Below are 19149 nucleotides of genomic sequence, written 5' to 3' on the forward strand. Positions count from 1 at the left end.
TTAGAAAAATTCTTTACCTGGTCACTGATAAGTGCCAGGAGAGAACAGGGCTCTGTCCCACCCAGCGCAGGCTGGGTGGGGTGGGCAGGGATGGGGCTGAAGGCAGTGCCGGTGGTTATTCCAGCTTTTCCACGCTTTTGCCCAACTTTCTGCATCTGCTGGGAGTCGGTGATGCCTGATGCAGGGAGATCTGGCAGGAGAAGTCTAGAGGAGCAGTTTGCATCTCGTGGTTGCGTGGTTTTGGATGTGGCAGGCAGAGCCACGAAGCTGCTTTAGCTTATCATCCCATATGGGACTGGAGAGCAGTCTTTTCCCCTTTGCAGGGCTACAGAGGATCCTCAAATCTGAGTCTGCAGCAGAAAAGGCTGGAGTAGCACAGTGGCTCCAAGCACAGATGAGCTTTGCCTTGTGCCCAGAGGGAATAATCCTGTTCTTCTTCCTGGGAGCCCTGACTGCAACAGCACCGTCCCGCTAGGAAGAAACACGAATGCACCCTGCAATGCTGGGAGAAACACAAGGGTCACCTTACACATCCCTCCCAGGGAGGTATTTTGGAGGTGTTGCTGAACGGGAAGCCCTGGGCCAGCAGCCGGTGTTAGTGCAGCCTGGTTTTAACCTGGGCTCGGGCAGAAGGGTGCTAATTAAACATGACAGCTTGACAGGAAGGGGCGTTAAATAACTCCTGCCACCCCGTTTGTCTGGGCAGTTCTGCACAGCCATGGGGAGGGGGCAGGCTGTTCCCCTTAATTAAAAAGCAGTAGATCCAAACCAAAAATAGATTTTTTTTTTTTTTTAAGGAGACACTGACGGTCGCCTGCGGCTGCATTTTTCACATGCCTTCTGCAGGAGATCTATATCATTGCACAGGGAGGATGCAATAGTTTGAGTTCTGCATCGGGGGACACGGCCGTGCTCAGTTCCGTCCCAGGGGGTTCCACAGCCTGTCCCATGCACAGGGCACTGGTAGGTAACACAGGGATGGAGAAGACCTCGCTGTTGGGCAAAACCCTGAGAGGGGAAGGAGCTGGTGCCAGGCGGATTTCAGAGCAGTGGGCAGGCAGCAAGGGTTGGCATGGGGAAAGTGGGCTTGCAAGAAGGCCAAAACGCAGAGCAAATACCTGCAAACACTCATCTGCCGCGCTCCCTGCCCAGCATCTGCCTGCCAGCCCTGCCAGGACAGGAACAGGTGGGCATTAAATGTGTTTAAAGCCAAAGATTAAAAGAAAAAAAAAAAAACAAACAAAAAACAAAGCAGATTAAAACGCAAGAGAAAACACAGGGGACAGCATGAGAGCTGGTCCTTCCTTGCTGGATTTCATTCCTGTATTTGTGAGACCCTGGAGAAGGAGGGGATGTGGGTCCTGGCAAAATGCACACCCTTGCATTCCCCCATGCGCGGTGGAGAGAGCTGATGCCAGTGATCCTGTGAGCATGGGAATGGTGACAAAGGGTCACACCTTGGGCTGTTTTGTCTGTCCCCATGTCTCTGAGAGCATCCCATAGCAATGGATTTGGAGACAGCCCCGAGAGGGACCATGCCCATAGAAATGCTAGCTCTGGTCAGCATTGACTCCAGACCTAAAGCTCCAGGTTAAATATTCCCTTCTGAACTGGTGATGTGATAAATCTGGATGGTTTTCTTAGAAAAAAACGCCCCATCCTTTTCCAAGATATGTCAAGTTCTTGGTTTCAGCCTCCTCCACAGGCTCATTGCGCCAGGGCCTTTGGGGGCAACAAATAAGCAGAAACACTGGATCCCAGTATCCTCAGGTGATGCTCTGATGAGAGATCCTGGCTCTTTGACATCCAACAGGTGTTATCCTAAAAAACTCACACCGTATGTGCAGGCAGGTAGGAATGTCCTAGCTACCCAGGGTGCACAGTCTGCAAGACACTCGAATTTTCTCTCCCAACTGTCTTGCCGTCTCACATGGGCCAGATTTCCCTGAATCCTGGTGCTGGTTCATCAAACCTGGGGTAGGATGTTGCTTTTTCCAGCTCTTCTAGGATGCAGAGAGCGCGTGACAGCAGCAGCACAGGGATTCCTGGTGTCACGGAGATGCTGCTAAAAGGGTTGTGGACCATCGCTGGGCTGTGGTGTGGGTGCTGAGGCTTTAAAACCAGCAGCACCCCCACAATGATGCTGTAGGGAGTCCGGCCAGCCAGGAGCTGGGATTCATAGGGGACCAGGCAAACCCCAATAAGCTCCGCGGTGTCGCAAGGCTGCAATGTGGTTTCCTCCCTCATGTCTATCTTTGCTTCATTTGCGATAACAGAAAAGGTGAGGGCAGGCTTAGGCTTCCCGGGAAGCCACATCCACACAAGTGGGTGTGAAGTGACAAGGAACAGCATCAGCCATTCCCTCCATGAGTCACCCAGCCTCCGCCCTAGAAGAGGGTCCCTTTCCATGCTGGAGTGGGAATTTACACCGGTAAATCCTTTCCCTTGATCCTAAGCAGATGATGGACAGACCGACACAACACAAACATGTTGGCAAGCCAAGACCATGCTCCCTGCAAGTTATTCCTCAAATAAGCCCAACTCTGATTTCGCTTATGTGCACATAAATGAGACCTAACCCCACCGGAGCCGATGCTGCTGCTCCCCATACGTCAGAGGAGCCAGGTTGAAGAATTAAAAGCTGGGTTGAGGAATTAAAAGCTGGGTTGAGGAATTAAAAGCTGGACTGCAGCCGGAGGTGAGCTTCTGCAAAATGAATGCCCAGCACTCAGGAGCAGATACCTTCAGGGGTTGATTCCCAGCTACATTAAGGCCCCTTTATGCTCCTCTAGCCACGTAAAGAGGTCTCTAAGTGAGTGTAAATTAAATTTAAGTTACTTTCGCTTCCTTTTTAAGGCCCCTTTATGCTTCCAATGAGTGGTAAAGGAGCCTTAGTGTGACTGTGAGGCGGGCAGGCTTCCCTGCCAGGCGCAGCCAGGTGAGAGCCCCCCTGTGCTGCCTCCGCTTGCCTGTAAAGCAGCATCAGCAGCTTTATGTGGTGCTGGCTCCAGCCCTGCTGGCGTGGGTGCGACCGGGACCAACGTCCTGGGGACAATGGGTCTCTGGGCAAAGGCGGATCAGCAGGAACAACACTGGAACATCCCGCATTCATGTGTGGCCAAGATCTCATTTCCAAGGACAAGACAGACTGGGATATTAATTTTAAATGCCCAGGAGATTTTTTTCCTCCATACAGGTGAAGGCATTTCCCCACGTGCCCTGGCCAAACACAACACAGGTAAGTCCATTCTGCCAAAGAGCATTTTCCCCGCACCAGCCTGGTGAGGATGTCGCTTTCCAAAGCTCTTGGCTGCTGGTGGTCTGCAGCCAGTTCTCACATTTATCCCAAAATATGACTGTATTTTTTATAGTGCCAAAAGCAATTCCTGCCATTACGGCTTGTACAACGTTTGCTGACCGCAAGAGTGATGCTGCAGTGTACAGCACAGGTGGGATGTGCTGCGGTGCCAGCACCTCACCGCAAGCCGACCGCATCCTCATCCTCATCCTCTCCTCCCAGGCACAAGGACCACTGACACATTCCGACGATCCGCACAACCCGAAAGTCGTTCTTTGACTCCAGTCCCGTGAGTCACCCACCAACAACTATGACAAATATGCTCAACTCATCCTAAAGTCCGTTTGTCCCTATGGCATCTGTCCATCTGCACACATTGTGTAGGTGAAGCCCCAGCCTGGCGAGGTCCCAGCTGGGGAAACCCCCTCTCCCAAAGTGCTTGGGTACCCAGAATCTCCCTCCTTACGGGGCTGCTGGTTGGTTTTGCTGTGCCAGGTCCAGGTTCCCAAAGCTGCTCAGCTTTGAAGGAGTTAACGGAGCAAGAGCGACTCGGATTCCTCCACCTAAACCCTCCAAAGTCCCCGTATAACCAGACTTGGCACTTTGCGAAAGCTCCACAAATCCAGAGGCTAAAACGTGCTGCCTTCCGTTCGTTCGTCAAGAGAAGGCAAGTCCCAGCTAATTGAGGAAACAGAGCCTTCCCCCAGCTCCCTTCCAGGCTGCTGCTTTATTTAGCGGCTTTTTCCCTTCTTTTTAATCTTTTTTTTTTTTTTTTTTTTTTAATTTTTTTTCTTTTCTTCCCAGAGCAAACATGAGGAAAAGAAAGTGCAAATTAATTTGTTGGGGCACAGCTGCAATTTCTGATGCTCCCCAGCTGGTGAGGGCTGCTAACCCTGTGGGTGCCCGGCGTGGGTGGGTGCGGACACCCCGGGGTGCAGCATCCTCCAGCCCCCTGTGTCCCATGTGGGGGACACGGCCTCACTCCTCCACTTTCCGCACAAGGAGATGCAACAGGAGCAGGAAGGCAAAAGGAAACGGTAGCAGATAACTTCTTTTTCCCCCCAATCTCATTTTTTTCCTTAAACCTCATTTTTTTCCCTAAACCTCAGATTTTTCCCTTTTTTCCCTTGCTGCTGCTGAAGGTTTCCTGAGTGTACAGTAGATTTTTTTTTTTTTAAAACTCCCTGTGATTACTGCACACAATTCAAAGGAAATCTGGGAAACCAAATTCTCAGTTCTCCAAAGCAGCGAATGGAAAGTCACTTAAAGGGACTTTCGCCTTAAAGCGGCAGCAGCGCTTTTCTGCAGCGGCGAAGAAAAGGGGTTAAACACCGTTCCTCCCCCCGCCCAAATAAATAAGAATTAAAATCAAAGCAACATGACCCGGCTGATCTCTCTGTCGGACAGTGCAGAGGGTTCGGGCCACCCCAGGTGACAGCGCATTCACGACCCAGCTCCTCTGGTCCCCTCCGGTGTCCCCCTTCTGAGGTGGTGGGGAGCACTCCCAGGGGGGTGATGCCCACCCCAGGGATGGGGTGGGGTGGACACCAAATGGGTGGGGACATGCCAGCACCCCACGGTGTCCTTGCGTGTCCCCAACGCTCTGCCACGCACATGATGCTCCCGGGGTGGGGGGGTTCTGTAAATCCACCCGGCACAAGGGTTAAAGAAGGCGGGGGGGGGCGGGGGGGGAGTGAAAAAAAATAAGGAGGAAAGGAAGGACCGACATCAAAGGCAAGTTCTCTGCTCAGCAGATGAGCAGATCTATCTACACTTCATATTTTTTGCAGCTGAAGTCGGAGTTTTGGAGGGGGGGAACTGGATTAACTCTTTGTCTCCTGGGGGGGTCACCCTGCCAGGGCAGAGGTGACATGAGGGAGGTGGGATGGTGGCAGGTGAGGACAGGAGCAAAGCAGAGCTCCGTTCTCCACGGGGTTCACCGGAGCAGCCCCCAGCCCGGGGGGATTCCTGGCATCTCCAGCTGCAACCCAGGGGCAGCCTTAGCCCTGGGGGGTGGGTGGGAAAGGGGCTGGCTCTGATTTTTCAAGTTCTGGGGTGACACAAATACCCCAAATACTTTTCAGCAAAGCAGCATCACTTTTTAACTCTGACAAAGCTCGTTGAGTCATTGAATGAGCAAGAAATGGGAAAGTGGGGAGAAAAGTTGCGTTAAAGGGACTTTGCAGAGCAAAAACTCTGGAGCTTGCAGCAAAGAGGGTTAGTGAGGTGAACAAACCCTGGGAAATCAGATCCCCAGCACTGACATGTGGCAGACAGCACATTCTCCTTCCCCCCCCCCCCCCCCCAAATCCTTCAACCAAACAAAAATAATATTTACATGACATCAGGGCGCAAGCCTTAAATGACAAAAAGGGTGTTTACTCACCTCATTATAAGTCGGCTGGAGGGGAAGGCTGCGCTCTCCTCGGCGAGGGCTGAAAAATTAAAAAGTTGGGAAATTAAGAGCTGCCATCTGGCCCCGTGCAGTTCCTCCGTAATCTGTGTATAAAAAGAGAAGTCTTCATTACTGACCACAGGCACGGAGCCGCGCTGCTCACGCCCCCTCCGTGCCGCACCAGCCAGTAGCGCACAGAAGTTGGGCTACGGGAGAAGGAGACAAGCTGAGCCGAGACTATAATGATTTATCTGCACCTCTGGTAGGGAGAAAAAAAATAATAAAAGGATAGGAAAAAGCAAAAAAAAGAGGCTTCGCTCCGAATATGACACGGGAGGGAAAGTGAGTCTTGTAGTTGCAGAAGGGTGACAGCCGCGAGGATGTGCCAAGTCCCTAAGGACAAAAAAAACACACACCTCTTTAATCAGCCCTTTAGCCAAAGCCTTAATTAAAAAAGCTGCTACAAAATATCAGATAATGGATTGCATTTTCAGGCCCCTCTGGAAAACCAGCTCATATGGCAATGTTTCTCAACTCCTGCCAGAGCGGGGAAAGCTGCCAGTTTTAGGTTACAATATCAAAGGCACACATCCTCCCTGCTCCCCGTTACACCGGAGTAAATCCAGAGCCACCGCGCTGCCTCCCCAGCAGCTGGGGCTGATTTACAGCGGGGCAGGATCAGGCCCTGCCCTGGCAAACGGCCGTGCTGCTCCTGCCTAAAGCATCCACAATTTGGCCTCTTTTTCCCTCAATCTGTGATCAGGTCTGCTCATGTCTCCTGGTTTAAAAAAAATTAAAAATAAATAAAAGCAGCTTTCTCCCAATTTGTAAGGATAAAAGGCAGAGAGGATTATCTGCTTTGCGCTCCTCTGACAGCGGGTATAATATCTGAAATCCCGCTCTGAGGTCAATACGACTTTCCAAAGCACGAGACCGACTGGCATTTTTCACGTTGCGGCGATTATTCCTGGAGCTCCGTAAGTGCAGAGAATGAGTTGTCATCTAATCTTGGCAATCAAGTGGAATTGAATAAAATCCCTGGACTGGATGCCATCCAAGCGGCTCTGAACGGAGCAGCCCCTGGAAGAACACGCGCTTATTTACAGAAACGACTGAAAACTGCCTCTGAAAAGTCAATTTTGTGGGCGGCAATAGCGGGGCTACACCAACTCTTGACATTGTTTGCAATAAAGCTCAAGTGGTTTTGAATTACTCCTATTTAACATAACTTTTTTTCTTTCCTTTTTTTTTTTTTTTTCCTTTCCTTTCAGCCCCAGAAATGCATAAACATTTCTTGGCATCACTGGGTTACACTGTGCCCTGTTTCATGCGGCATGGACAAGCTCCCATCCATGGTTTTGCTCTCATGACGTCCAACACACCCTATGGAAACATGGTATATAACAATAATAATACACACCAGTCTGGATCAAAAGCTCTCCAAAGGCCTGGGCAATTTCAGCAAAACGCCTATTTTGATGAAAACCAGAACTGAAGGCCTGAAAAATGCTGCTTTTGACCAGTTTGCCTCCAGTCTGTCCCACCCAGCCTGAACCCAGCTCTACACGGGTGAACTGGTCCATGCTGATGATGCTGCCCAGTGCTGCCCAGTGCTGCCCAGCATCCCGGTTCCCCCCATTGCCCTCCCAGCACCGCCAAGGCTTCAACACAGGCTCAGCTTTTGCTTTATAAAGGTAAGAACATGTGTGGCTTTTTGCAGCAGGTATTTCCTTGGGGAAAACACCCCAAAGCATCCTCTGAAGAGCAGGTGACCTCCAGGCATCCCTAGCAAGGAGGGTACCACCGCGCCGGCTTCTAGCATCCGTTTGGCAAACACCACCGCGAAACGCTACACACAGTCCCCGACAGAGCTGGTTTTAGCTAATGAGGTAAGTCCGGAGGAACTTTCCCAAAGCCAAGAGAGCTACTACAGACTGAGCCCGGTCTAACAGGCGCTGGCTCCCGGTCAGGGACTTGTTTAGAAGACTCGTTCACAAGGCAAAACAATGAATTTTGAAATACATGCTGTATTCATAGATTTGTTTTGAACACACTGACATGCAACCACTTGTATAATTGTCACAGAGCAAACATCTCGTTATACACAATAAAAGAAAAATTCTGTTTCATTCACCGCCCCCCCCCCAGTTCTGTGCTTTTTGCCTTGGCCAAGACGTTTCTCATGTAACATAAATCAAACCCAGGTGCATCTTTCTCCGTGAAGCATTTCACTAATAAACGTTGCTTAAAATACATATATGACTGCATTAAAATAAAACCCAGCCCCTCATTTGGAGTAGTCAGAATTCCCTTTCAGACCCAATAACAGTGGTTTCTCCCCCCAGGTGGTGACAACCCCATCAGCATTTGATGCATTAGATACCAGGATCAAAGTGCCCTCTTCTTCGTCACTCTAGATTTCTTCTGTGATATCTAACTTACATCCAAATTTCCTGGAAATCAGGCGGGCTTGAAACTCTTCTCATCTTATACACAAGAAAAAGACGTTTTCAAGCAAGTATGGCTGGCCGCGTGCTTTTTTTTTTGAAACGGTATGAGATTATAAGCATATATTAATTATAAATTATTTATATACTGTGGTGTTAGTTAGAAGTTTTTTTCTCCTGCTTTACTGCCTTTTAGCTAAAGGCTTTCAGCACTGGGCCATTGCGGAGTGGACAATTTGCAGGACCATCGCTGTGACCTGTGGCAATGAGCTGGGTCAGGACTTGGCTTCGCAGCTCCTGTGCTCCATGTACCCCGTGTCTGCACGAGCAATGGGGTGAAAACAGACTTTGGTTTGCCCATTTCAAGGATGTCTGACCCTGATCTGAACCCACAGCTCTGATCAGAGCTTTGGAGTGCAAGGGCTGGCCAAGGAACTGCATGAGATGGTCCCAAGGAAGGTGGCGAGGACACAACCTCAGAGATGGGCGAGAAGCTGAGTCGTGGCCGGGAACTTTGCAAGCAGCATCGCTCGGCTGTGCCATCTGCTTGCTCTTTATTTCAGGCTCCTCAAAATCACAATCCAAGTGACTACGAGCAAGAAATCAGAGACCAAGGTGAGGATGATTGTCCCTACCTCTTTGGGATTTCCAATGCAAAACCACACTGCAGACCTGGCTGCCAGGACTCATGGAACATTTTGGAATGTTGGCTCCAGACTAAGCAATCCACAGAATCAGGGAATAATTTGGATTGGATGGGACTTTCAAAGGTCACCTAATCCAGCCAGGTAGCAGCGAAGCGCATGGTCTGCTCAACAGGGAGGTTGAGTAGCTGAGCATGTTTTTGATTTCAAGTCCAATGGGGGTTGCAAGGTAGATTTCAAACCCACAGCAGTTACTGTCATTAAAAGAGTATTTGTGGGGACTCACTGTTTATGGGACAGGAAGTAGCCAACGCCATTTCCACCACATTTGGGTTTGCAGGGGACAAGCCAAGCCACGGGGAACATCTACGGGGCCCTGGTCACCACCACTAGTGAAGAGACGGCACCTCTGCAACCCAGTTTTCTACCTGGGTGCACATCACCTGGGTTCTCCACACAAGCCCTCACCTTTGCATCCTTCCACGCAGAGAGGACAACCACTGGCATTAGCTGAAGGCAAAGGGTGATCCAAAGGCAGCAGCATCAGGAGATTCAGGGATGGCACCTCTGAAAAGCCTGGCTGGCTCCAGAGGGCTCCCATCAAACACGATGAATTGCCCATGACTCTGAGCTATTTGTGAAACCTCCAAGAGTGGCAACTAGAGATAAATCAGTGATCAGGAAGCTTAAATTCACCCCAGATGAACCCTCACTACTAACAGAATAATTGCAAAGTGCCAAAAACCAAATGAAGTTCAACATGGCTGCAGACGACAGATGGTCAATGTGAAGCTAACATTTTGCTATAAATTTCGGTTGAAAAGCCTGTCCCTTTCCCACTGAAAAACTCATTGAAAGTTAATTTCCTTCACCGGCTCATCCATAAAAGCGGCAGCTCGGTACGAGAGCCGGGCCAGGGCCACGGGCTGATCTCATCTGGGGGTGACGGACGCCATGGCTGCTCTGCGCTGACTCGCTTTTCCTTCCCAAAGCAAATTCCCTCGGCATCACCCTTCTGTGACCCTCCGTGCCCCAGCACGGATTTCCTCCAAACTAATTTTCTCGCTCTCCTCTAATCTCGCTCAGGGAAAGGTTTGCTGAAGAGCTCGACTCCAGAAAGAAAAGCTGACATCAACCAAGCCCGCTTTCTGCCTGGACAGACCCATTCCCATCCATCCCACCCCTGAGATGGGTTTCTGCTGTCCATTTCCCTTTTATAAAAGATTTCAACTGGCAGAATCATAGAATCATTTTGGTTGGAAGAGACCCTCATGATCATTGAGTCCACCTGTTAACCCACCCCTGGCACTGCCCCATGTCCCTGAGAACCTCATCTCCACGTCTGTTCAACCCCTCCAGGATGGTGACTCCAGCACTGCCCTGGGCAGCCTGTTCCAATGCCCAACAGCCCTTTCTGGGAAGAAATTGTTCCCAATATCCAATCTAAATCCATCCCACCTGCAGTTCCCTAACCAGCTTGCAGAAAATGCTGCAAACCCATTGCTGTGGTGGATAGAAACAAGCTGGACTCAAGGGAAACTGAGGCATGGGTCAGTCAGGGCTGCACTTGGAATCACTTTTATAGCAGCACTTTTTAAAGATTTTGGCTTTCTTGTTCCCGGCAAAGGGCCGGAACACGCGCAGGGCGGGTATCTGCAGAGCCCTGACGCTAATAGGGTTGGAGCATCTCATCCCAGCGCTTCGCAGGCGCTGGATCTGGGAATCCTGCTAATGAAAGGCAAACAGAGAAGCTGCAGCGCAGAGGCCCAGGGTGTGGTAACTCTAGAAGGCAGCAGAGGAGGGATGAATGAAACCTTTCACCGTGGTCCAGCGCAGCCAGCAGCACACGGGCTTGAGGAATTCGAGAGTTCTGCACAGCAAAGCAGGCGAGGAAACACGTTTTGTGGGACGTGGAGACACAACTTGCCTTTAATTAGTGGGCAGGGAGGACGATGGAGCTGCTGCAAGAAGTGGGGGGGACGCACCACGCTGGATGCAGACACCCCACGGGGGGAAAGTAATCTGTGTATCTGCAGTTTAAAAAGGGGACGAAGGAGGCTGGCTTCCCAAACGCTGAAAAGCTGTCCTTATTTTTTCCTGTAATTATGTCTCTAAGGGATCACTAACATTTACATTTTTGTGCGAGCTGTATAGTTTATTCACAGCCCCACTTGGCAAAAGGCTCTGCTAATAAATAGACTTATTGATGCTTGGCACTTCTATACATTATGCTACATCCACACTCAGACAACCAGCCTATTTTAACCCTGCGCTATATTGTGAACAAATTCTTCTCCTCTCCGGTGAGCTCCCCCCAGCCCAGCCATGAATGGCCACAGTGTCCAGAGCTGCTCGCCCCTCTGCCTCCCAAAACACTCGCAGAACAGGGGGTGGAGGGGGAAAAGCCAAAAAAAGAAAAAGCAGGGGGGATAAAAATTCCTTCACAATCTCTGCCTGGGTTTATTTCACCTTCCCACCCCCCTCCAGCCCCTTTTCCCACTTCAAAAATAAATATATAAAGAAAAAAAGCAGAGGAAATGATTCCTTAATGCTTCTGCACAAAAATCCTGTGGCCTTGCTCCCCGTTGTCTTCCTCCTGCAGCCAGAACAAACTCTTTTCTCCTGCCCCTCATCAGGGGACATTACTACGGGGAAATGTTTTCCCTCCCACACTCTCAGCTGGCTTGAAATTATTTATATGCAACTTATCTGGAAGCTTCACCCAAGCCCAAGTAGCACTGTGTACCTCCAGGGCAGGGACAAAAGCCTGGGCAAGGTCAGTCAGAGCCGTAGCCTGCTCTCACTATGATCCGTGACATATGCAAAACGAGTTGGGGAGGTCTCAGCCCCCTCTACCATGGCACACGTCCATGCCATGAAACCACCCCATGCACCAGAGGGTTTGGGGAGTGGGACCATTCCTGGCTCATCCCTGATCTGCAGGAATTAGCCCAGTCTGCTCTTTCATTTTTATGATTTTTGCTTACAGCCAACATCTTCTTTTTGACCTTTTTTTCCTCCCTGCCCTGCGCATCCCTGCCCGCAGCCGCCGAGGCTGCCCGGGCGCAGGGAAGCGACAACCCACGTCCCAGCAAAGAGCTCTCCTTGCCCCAAATCCCACTCCAAAGGGGCAAAAAAACCCAATTCTGGCAGACAGCAGCATCGGGATGGCTCCCAGCATCCCAGTTTGCAGCCCAGGGCTGCTCCGAAGGCGCATAGTACCCCTCTGTGCCTCCGGCACGCAGCGCCAGGGACACATAGATGGCATTATATTTAGCTGGCCCCAGATCTCGGGCATAATATTTTTTTTAGCAGTGGACTAAATATTTTTAACATATGCAAACATGCATGACTGAGGCAGCTACAGAGCCGGGGAGCTGGGATGCTGACGGCCTTCCAGGGCGGAACAATGTCACCTTTCTACTCCCTGTCCCTGAGATGAAGACCGTGCAAACTTGAGAGGGACGGGGAGAAGGGGGCAAAGAGAAATGTGGAGGCTTTTCAGGGTGAATTTTGCAACGGTATCGCAGTGAAAGGGTCCACACTCCTCTGAGGCGCAGAGGTGAGGATGCACAGAGCAGCGGTTTGTCTCTCGAGCAAACATACCTGCGTGCGCGCCTGGCTTGGCGGAAAGGAAACGTTCCCGGCTTTAAGCAAACAGAAAGGTGCCGGGTCAAATAAGTGGAGCAGAAAGTTCTGTCACAGGTAAATAGGTCACTGTCAGCCCTGGGGTTGAGCAGCGCAGCTGGGGACGTGCCAGCCATCCCCAGGTATGTCCTCCAGCGTTCCCGCCCTTGCTTTCCAGATGGGGAAACTGAGGCAGGGAGAGGCAAGGGAACTGGGGCTGGTGGCCAGAGTCCTGGCACACCGTGGCAAACCTCTCCTGTCCTTCCCTGCACGCTGTGGCCATCAGGCTGGGTGTCGCCTCACTGGTGCTGGCTTCATGCAAGCCCAGCCCTTGGGCTTCAGCAGCTTTTGAACTGCAAAAGAGGTTCAAGGGGAACATGATAGAGTTTTCCAGGGAGGAGAGGAACTGCGGGGATGGGGCTTTGCCCCATGGCAGCTCTCCCAGCCCTGCTGGGCACCCTTCCCACACCATCAGCCCATCACCTGCATTGCTGGTTCCTTATCTCAAAGCATCCCAGCCGTTTCTCCTTGTTAAACAGCTGCAGCTACCACAAACAAGACACTCGTCTCGGCAGCACGTTATTGCTTCCAGGGAGCCAGATGTGGACAGGAGGCACACGCCATCCCCCGCTGGGACTTTGCATCCTCTTTCTTCCCTGCAAACAGGCACTTTTGCACTGAGAAAAAAGCTGGACCCAGAATACCTCTGTTGACCGACAACATCCACCGAAATCTCCCTTACACCTGGGATGGGGTTGATATCACCCTCCCTGGGCGCAGAGCTGGGGCACACGAACTGTCTGTGTTTCTGACTGACACGGGCACAAGCTCTAATTCAGCACACAGAAGCGCATGATGATGAAGCTATAGGGGGCTGTTGCTTCCAAAAGCAAGAACCAGATTAAATAGGAGCATATTCCTTCTATCCTTGCAAGTCACTGCTCATTTGAAGCAGCTCACAGTGACTGAAGGCACCAACCCAGGACAGTCCCAGCACCAGAATATCCATTTTCTAGCACAGACAGGTGATGTCCCCCACAAGTAGGTGGTGAAAGCAAAGAGGGAACCCCAAGGTCACATCAGCTTGAAGTGTCGCTGGCTTGACCCAGAAGCATTAACATAGGGTCTTGGCTCAGAGGGCACACTGCTCTTCAACCTAAAGTAACAACACGAGGTCACACTTGGACCTGTATTTCTTATATTTCAGCTAACAAAAGTGTATTTGCACCCAGAGCTGCGCTGGTGCCTTTGGCTGGGCAGAAGGGGACGCAGGGACCGGGATTTGGCTGCTGGTGACACCAGCTCTCTGCAGCTGGGACATCAGGGGCCGACGTGAGGATTTTGCAGCTTCGCTGTGCTGGCACGGCGGCGACGTGCAGCCGAGGCTCGGGACACAGAGGAACGTCTGCTTTCAAGCTTCCTTTTAAACTCTAATAAAAACAACCCAAGCTTGCTTGGCTTCTCCCGCTGAGCCAAAAAACTGCAACCTTGTGCCCAGGGGCGAGAGACCAAGCAAAATCTGGCAATGGACAGGAGTGAAACATCGCCCTGAGGAACTGGTGGCACTGGTTGAGCCGTGGGGACCACGGCGGGGTGGCACCAGCCTGGCATGTGTCCCACAGCCCTGCCGTGCCCGCAGCACCGAGCCCCAGGCAGGCTCCTGTTTGATTTGGAAAGACGTGCAATGACTTCTAGAAGCACCACGTTCCCTCTCCGATGAAATCCAGGAGGCAAGTGCCAGCTTGGTGCCTGGGGAGCAGCTGAAGAGGCCGGTGCATTATCTTGTTCCCTGCTCCTGTCCCCTTCCCTGCACAGACCCACCGCTGAGCCCAGGCTCCGGCACTGTTTCAACCTTGCAGATGCGAAACTCAAGGGCTCAATTTTCTGGCTATTTAGATGCAGAAAGATTGTGATTATGCCAAAAATAGGTATCCTAGAGGTGGCTGCATGTTGCTAAACCCTTTCCTGTACCTTTTGGGTGGAACAGATACTGCAGAGCATCCAGCTGGGATGGAGCCCAGCCAGATCCAGTCTCCCGACCTGGTGTCACGTGCCCAGAGTGTCACCACATGAGTTTCTCCTGTTCTTCTTGCTCTTTCATGGATTGCACTTGACAGTGCAACAGGACTAATTTTCATTTTCCATTTGTGATCAACTGAGTTAGTCTTGGATTTTCCAGTTTCATAGCTTCAAAACGGAACTTTGCGGTGGTACCTGCAAAGGCAGAAGCACCGAGCCTGTCCCTGCCTCCAAGCGAGTCACAAACCCAAAAGAGTTTAATCCTTTTTCTTGTCTTTTTTGCATTTTGAGTTGAAGACTAGCAAGGAGGGAACACCACCTTCTTCTACTACCCATCTTTCACCCGGCCATCCCCCAGTCCCGCGGACACCATCCCAGTGTCACTTTGCTGGGTCTGGATAGACACATGCAACATCCCATCCTGCTGCATCCTTCAACGTCACCACAGCCACAAGCTTTCCCAAATTTCTCTTTCAGGCTTTCCCCCTGCACCCCTCTCCATCCTGGCTTCCTTTACACACCGAGTGGCACAGACCCTCTTTAAAGTCTTACTGTAGATGCAGCAGCTCAGCCTGAATTTTGCCCAAGCACAAGAATAAAAATAATCTTTTCACAGAGTTTCAAGCCACATGTGTGTTAATAAAAAAATAAAATAAAAAGACGAGGAGGAAGACAAGGTTGCTGCCCCGGTCTGCAACCACCACTCCCAGTGCCAGGTCCTCTCTCCATATCTCACCATATCTGAGCACTGAGATGAAAGGACACCTCACAATTGCTGCTTAATGCCAGATAAGTGTTTTTCCTCAAAATTATGGGAGAGGAAATTCAATATTTTTTTAGGACTTGGCTTTGCATAATAACGACCAGCGTGGGGAGAACAATTCGTTATTCACACTCAACACAAACAAGCACCTTCCAATAACCTCACACCTCTGACTGCAACCAAGCCACGGGTCAGGCTGTCCCCAACTGTCACCCGCAGTGCCAGCACACCCTGCTGAGGCCACCCATCTCCCGTGGAGGGCAGCAGGGTGACAGCCTTGTCTTGTGTCCACCTCCAACTGCAGAGCCCCCCTGAGATGCTTCACAAGGCCGGGAGATGCAGGATGCAGTAATGTGTATATATATGTATGTATGTGTATATATATGTACGTATGTGTATATATATATATACCTCTGGGGGTTGACGAAAGAAAGAAAGAAGATGACTTTGGCCGATACTCCTGAGAGGTTTCAGAACCACAGAGAAGAAATCTCGGTCAGGCCAAACAAAGGAAGACAAGGTTGTTTCAGCCACGCAAAAACCAGCTGAAGGTGGAGACTGGAGGGTCGCAGCCTCACGTCACACCAGGCCCCGCTTTTATCATAGAATCATTTTGATTGATTCATTTGGTTGATTTGGTTGGAAGAGACCCTCAAGATCATCGAGTCCAACCAGGACCTAACTCTAGCACTAAACCATGTTTCTCAAACATGTCTCACCATGTCCATGAGCCCAACCTGCTCACATCTTCCACCACTGTGACATCCAGCCTGGGTTATCCTGGACCAGCCCTGGAGGCCAAGACTCTTTTCTGAAGAGGAGCAGGATAATCCAGCATCTCCGCACCTCCATCACTCAGCAGCTGGACCCACGGCGATGTTAGCTCTCTGCTGAGGGCAGCCAAGGCACAGAACGTTATTTACATCTTGATAAACACCAACACATCTTTTGGAGCAGAAAGCAGCTTTCAAAATATACAGCAAAAGGGAAAACGAGCAGCGAATTCACCAGCCAAAACTTTCAGGGAGAAAAAGCACTCACTGGAGCTGGGACTCCATGTCCCTGATCTCTTCTCTTCCTCCACCAAATCCTGGTTCTTCTTGTCTCCATCTTTTGCCATTTATTCCCTCTGCTCCCCTGCAGCCCTTTCGGAGCAGCTGCCCTGTGCTAACAAACAGCCCACAGCCCCGGGGCCAGCTTTCCCAGCACTAAAAGCCCACTTATTTCTGTTTGTCTTGACAAAACAGTAGCAGATTTGTGCTATAAATCCCCATTAATGGAACAATCTACATTGGCTTGTTCCCATTAGCACTTTCCAAAGGAGAAGAGGTTTGTGTGTGTGCAACATGCGTGTGCATGTGTGCACGTGTCCCCCTCCTGCAAACAGCAGCTGGGGCTTTCAACTCATCATCCCCCCATTAAATGCCAATATTCATAAAGCAGAATCTAAATATTTCAAATCCTGACAAATTTAAACACGCAAATGGCTTGTTGAGTCATTTCCTAGAAGGCTTCTTTCAAACAAACGCCTGACGCTTAATCCACGCGCACGCTACTCATGGAAACAGGGGGAGCACAGGAGCTGTGTGCGAAGTACATGAATACCCCTTAAGCATTGTATGGGCAAAAAATAGCTTTTACCATTGAGATGAAGGAGGATAAACCCAACAGGTGATGAATCCTCAGTCTATTGCCAGATATCCTAAATATCTATCAAAGATCAATAAAATCCATCCAAACCGATGCAGTGAGATGTGAGCCCAGTGCCCTGACACTCTTGCTGCAGCCAGGCCAAACCCTCAGCCTTCTTCTCCAAAGCATTTTCCCAAATAGAGACTTAATTCCAGCAGAAGCAACTGTTTTTGGGGCACAGACCCTGCATTTCACAGCAGACTGACTCCAACACGATGCAGAACAACCTTGCCTTAATTCAACTGCCTGCCCAGCCAGTCCCTGGTGAGTAATTTGGAAAGATGAAGCCCTCAAAGGAGTTTTGCTCAAGGGAGAGTGAGAAGCTGGGTGAACCCCTCAAGAGCAGCTCAGCCCTGCTTGCTCCAACTCTCTGCATTTTCTAGCTGCCATCGCAGAGCTGATCTTCCAACAGCATCCCAGAGGGATGCAGCAGCTACATCGGCTGCAAGGTAATGCATGGATACGCAGCTCCCGATGGCTCACAGGAGCTCTGTGATGCCCTGGTCTCACTGATTTAGCCTTGTCAGGTTCCAGAGTCCTATTTAAATCTCTTGATGTGGATGGGGGAATAAAGTGCATTAAGAGCCGGGTGCTGAAGGGCTCCAGGGAAGCATGTGCAGGTGCATGTAAAAGCAGGAGGTTCACTTGTCTGAAGCAGCAAAGGTGGTACCGGCATAACACTGCATTCTGCACTGTCCCACGGGCTGGAGAGCTCCTCAGTTCCAACAGAAAACCAGCACTTACTCCTCTCTCTCCAACCACTCTGTCGTGGTTTAATCCCAGCTCACAACTAAGCATCATGCAGCCTCACTCTCCCCAGATGGGATGTGGCACAGAATCAGAAAGGTAGAAGTGAGTAAACTTGTGGGTTGAAAGCAAGACAGTTTAATAGATAAAGCAAAAGCTGCGCATGCAAGCAAAGCAAAATGAGTGACTAATTCATCACTTCCCATGGCAGGCAGGTGTTCAGCCATACCCAGGAAATCTGGGCTCCATCCTGCATAACAGTGATTTAGGAAGAAAAACGCCATCACTCTGTATGTGCCCCCGACCATTCCTTCTCCTTCCCCCAGTTTTATACGCTGAGCATGATGACATATGGTGTGGAATATCCCTCTGGCAAGTTGGGGTCAGCTGTCCCCACTGTGTCCCCTCCCAGCTTCTTGTGCACCCCCAGCCTCCTCACTGGCGAAAAAGACCTTGATGCTGTGTAAGCCCTGCTCAGCAATAACTAAAACATCCCTGGGTTATCAACACCGCTTCCAGCACCAATCCAAAACACAGCCCTGTACCGACTACTACGAAAAAAACTAACTATATCCCAGCCAAAACCAGCACATCCTCCTTGTCCTCATTTTGGCTGTGCAGCCTGTGTGTGCTACAGCTGGGAGCTGCCCCATGGGGTGCATCCCGATGGGATGTATCCTGATGAGGTGCATTCTGACAGAATGCATCCCAACGGGATGTATCCTGATGGGAGGTATCCCGACGAGATGTATCCTGATGTGGTGCATCCCGGTGGGGTGCATCCTACAAGGCTTCATCCTGGTGGGATTCCTCTTGCCGGGATTTCTCCTGCTTGTATGTTCGCCTGTGGCAAACAGGTGGCGATGTTGTACTCCAGGATTTCAGCTTCCAGCCCCAAAAAGCCGGTAGCTGCTGTCAAAAATCCGCGCTTGGAGTCTCCCTGGTATGTGTGCCACCTGGGAAGCCTTTGAGAACCAACGAGAGAGGTGTTGTGATGAACCCGAGCTTTCTCCTTCATCTTAACTAAAATAAACTCAAGCTGGAGCTTCTCTTTCTTTTTTTTTTTTTAATTATTATTTTTTAAATCAAGGAAAGGGATAAAAAGTCCATCCTTTGCAAGAGCATCTTTCCCTTGAGCTTTGAAGTGAAGAAGAAAGTTCAGCTTGCAAGGGGAGCAGAGAGGATGCTTTGGGGAAGGTGCATTATCCTGTTGTTGCAGACACAGAAGCTGCAGTTGAGATACACAGACCTGGGACATTGCAAGGGTGTACCTCAAGCAGAGGGAAAAATTCCTGCAGTAAAACAGAGATCCGCCCTGTAAGACGACTTCCATCCACAGCAGGTACCTGCACTGCTGGAGCATGAGGTCTGCAGGGACCTGTGAGCACCTGAAGCACCAGAGAAGATAACGAGGGTGTTTGGTTATTGTGCTCGTACCAGCCATCGGGGAGGGGTCTTGCAGGAGACCGGCAGGATGGTGCCTCATGGAGGAATTCCACATCTCGGAGAAAACCAAG

At 50.5% G+C, this 19149-nt stretch overlaps 1 protein-coding gene across 11 annotated transcripts in view; it reads right to left on the reverse strand.

Moving 5' to 3' along the window:
- The window catches only part of ZNF469 (zinc finger protein 469), a 240008-nt gene that overhangs the window by 42294 nt on the left and 178565 nt on the right, over positions 1–19149 (reverse strand). For 7 of the 11 annotated variants that reach the window (XM_065028765.1, XM_065028766.1, XM_065028764.1 and 4 more), the window contains one exon: positions 5685–5797. The gene's annotated coding sequence lies outside the window, so the exon portion shown is untranslated. The remainder of the gene's footprint in view (positions 1–5684; positions 5798–19149) is intronic. The other 4 variants (XM_065028762.1, XM_065028758.1, XM_065028769.1 and 1 more) reach the window with 1 other exon arrangement.

The sequence above is a fragment of the Columba livia genome, chromosome 13 (assembly GCF_036013475.1).
Source record: "Columba livia isolate bColLiv1 breed racing homer chromosome 13, bColLiv1.pat.W.v2, whole genome shotgun sequence".
NCBI classification, from domain to species: Eukaryota; Metazoa; Chordata; class Aves; order Columbiformes; family Columbidae; genus Columba; species Columba livia.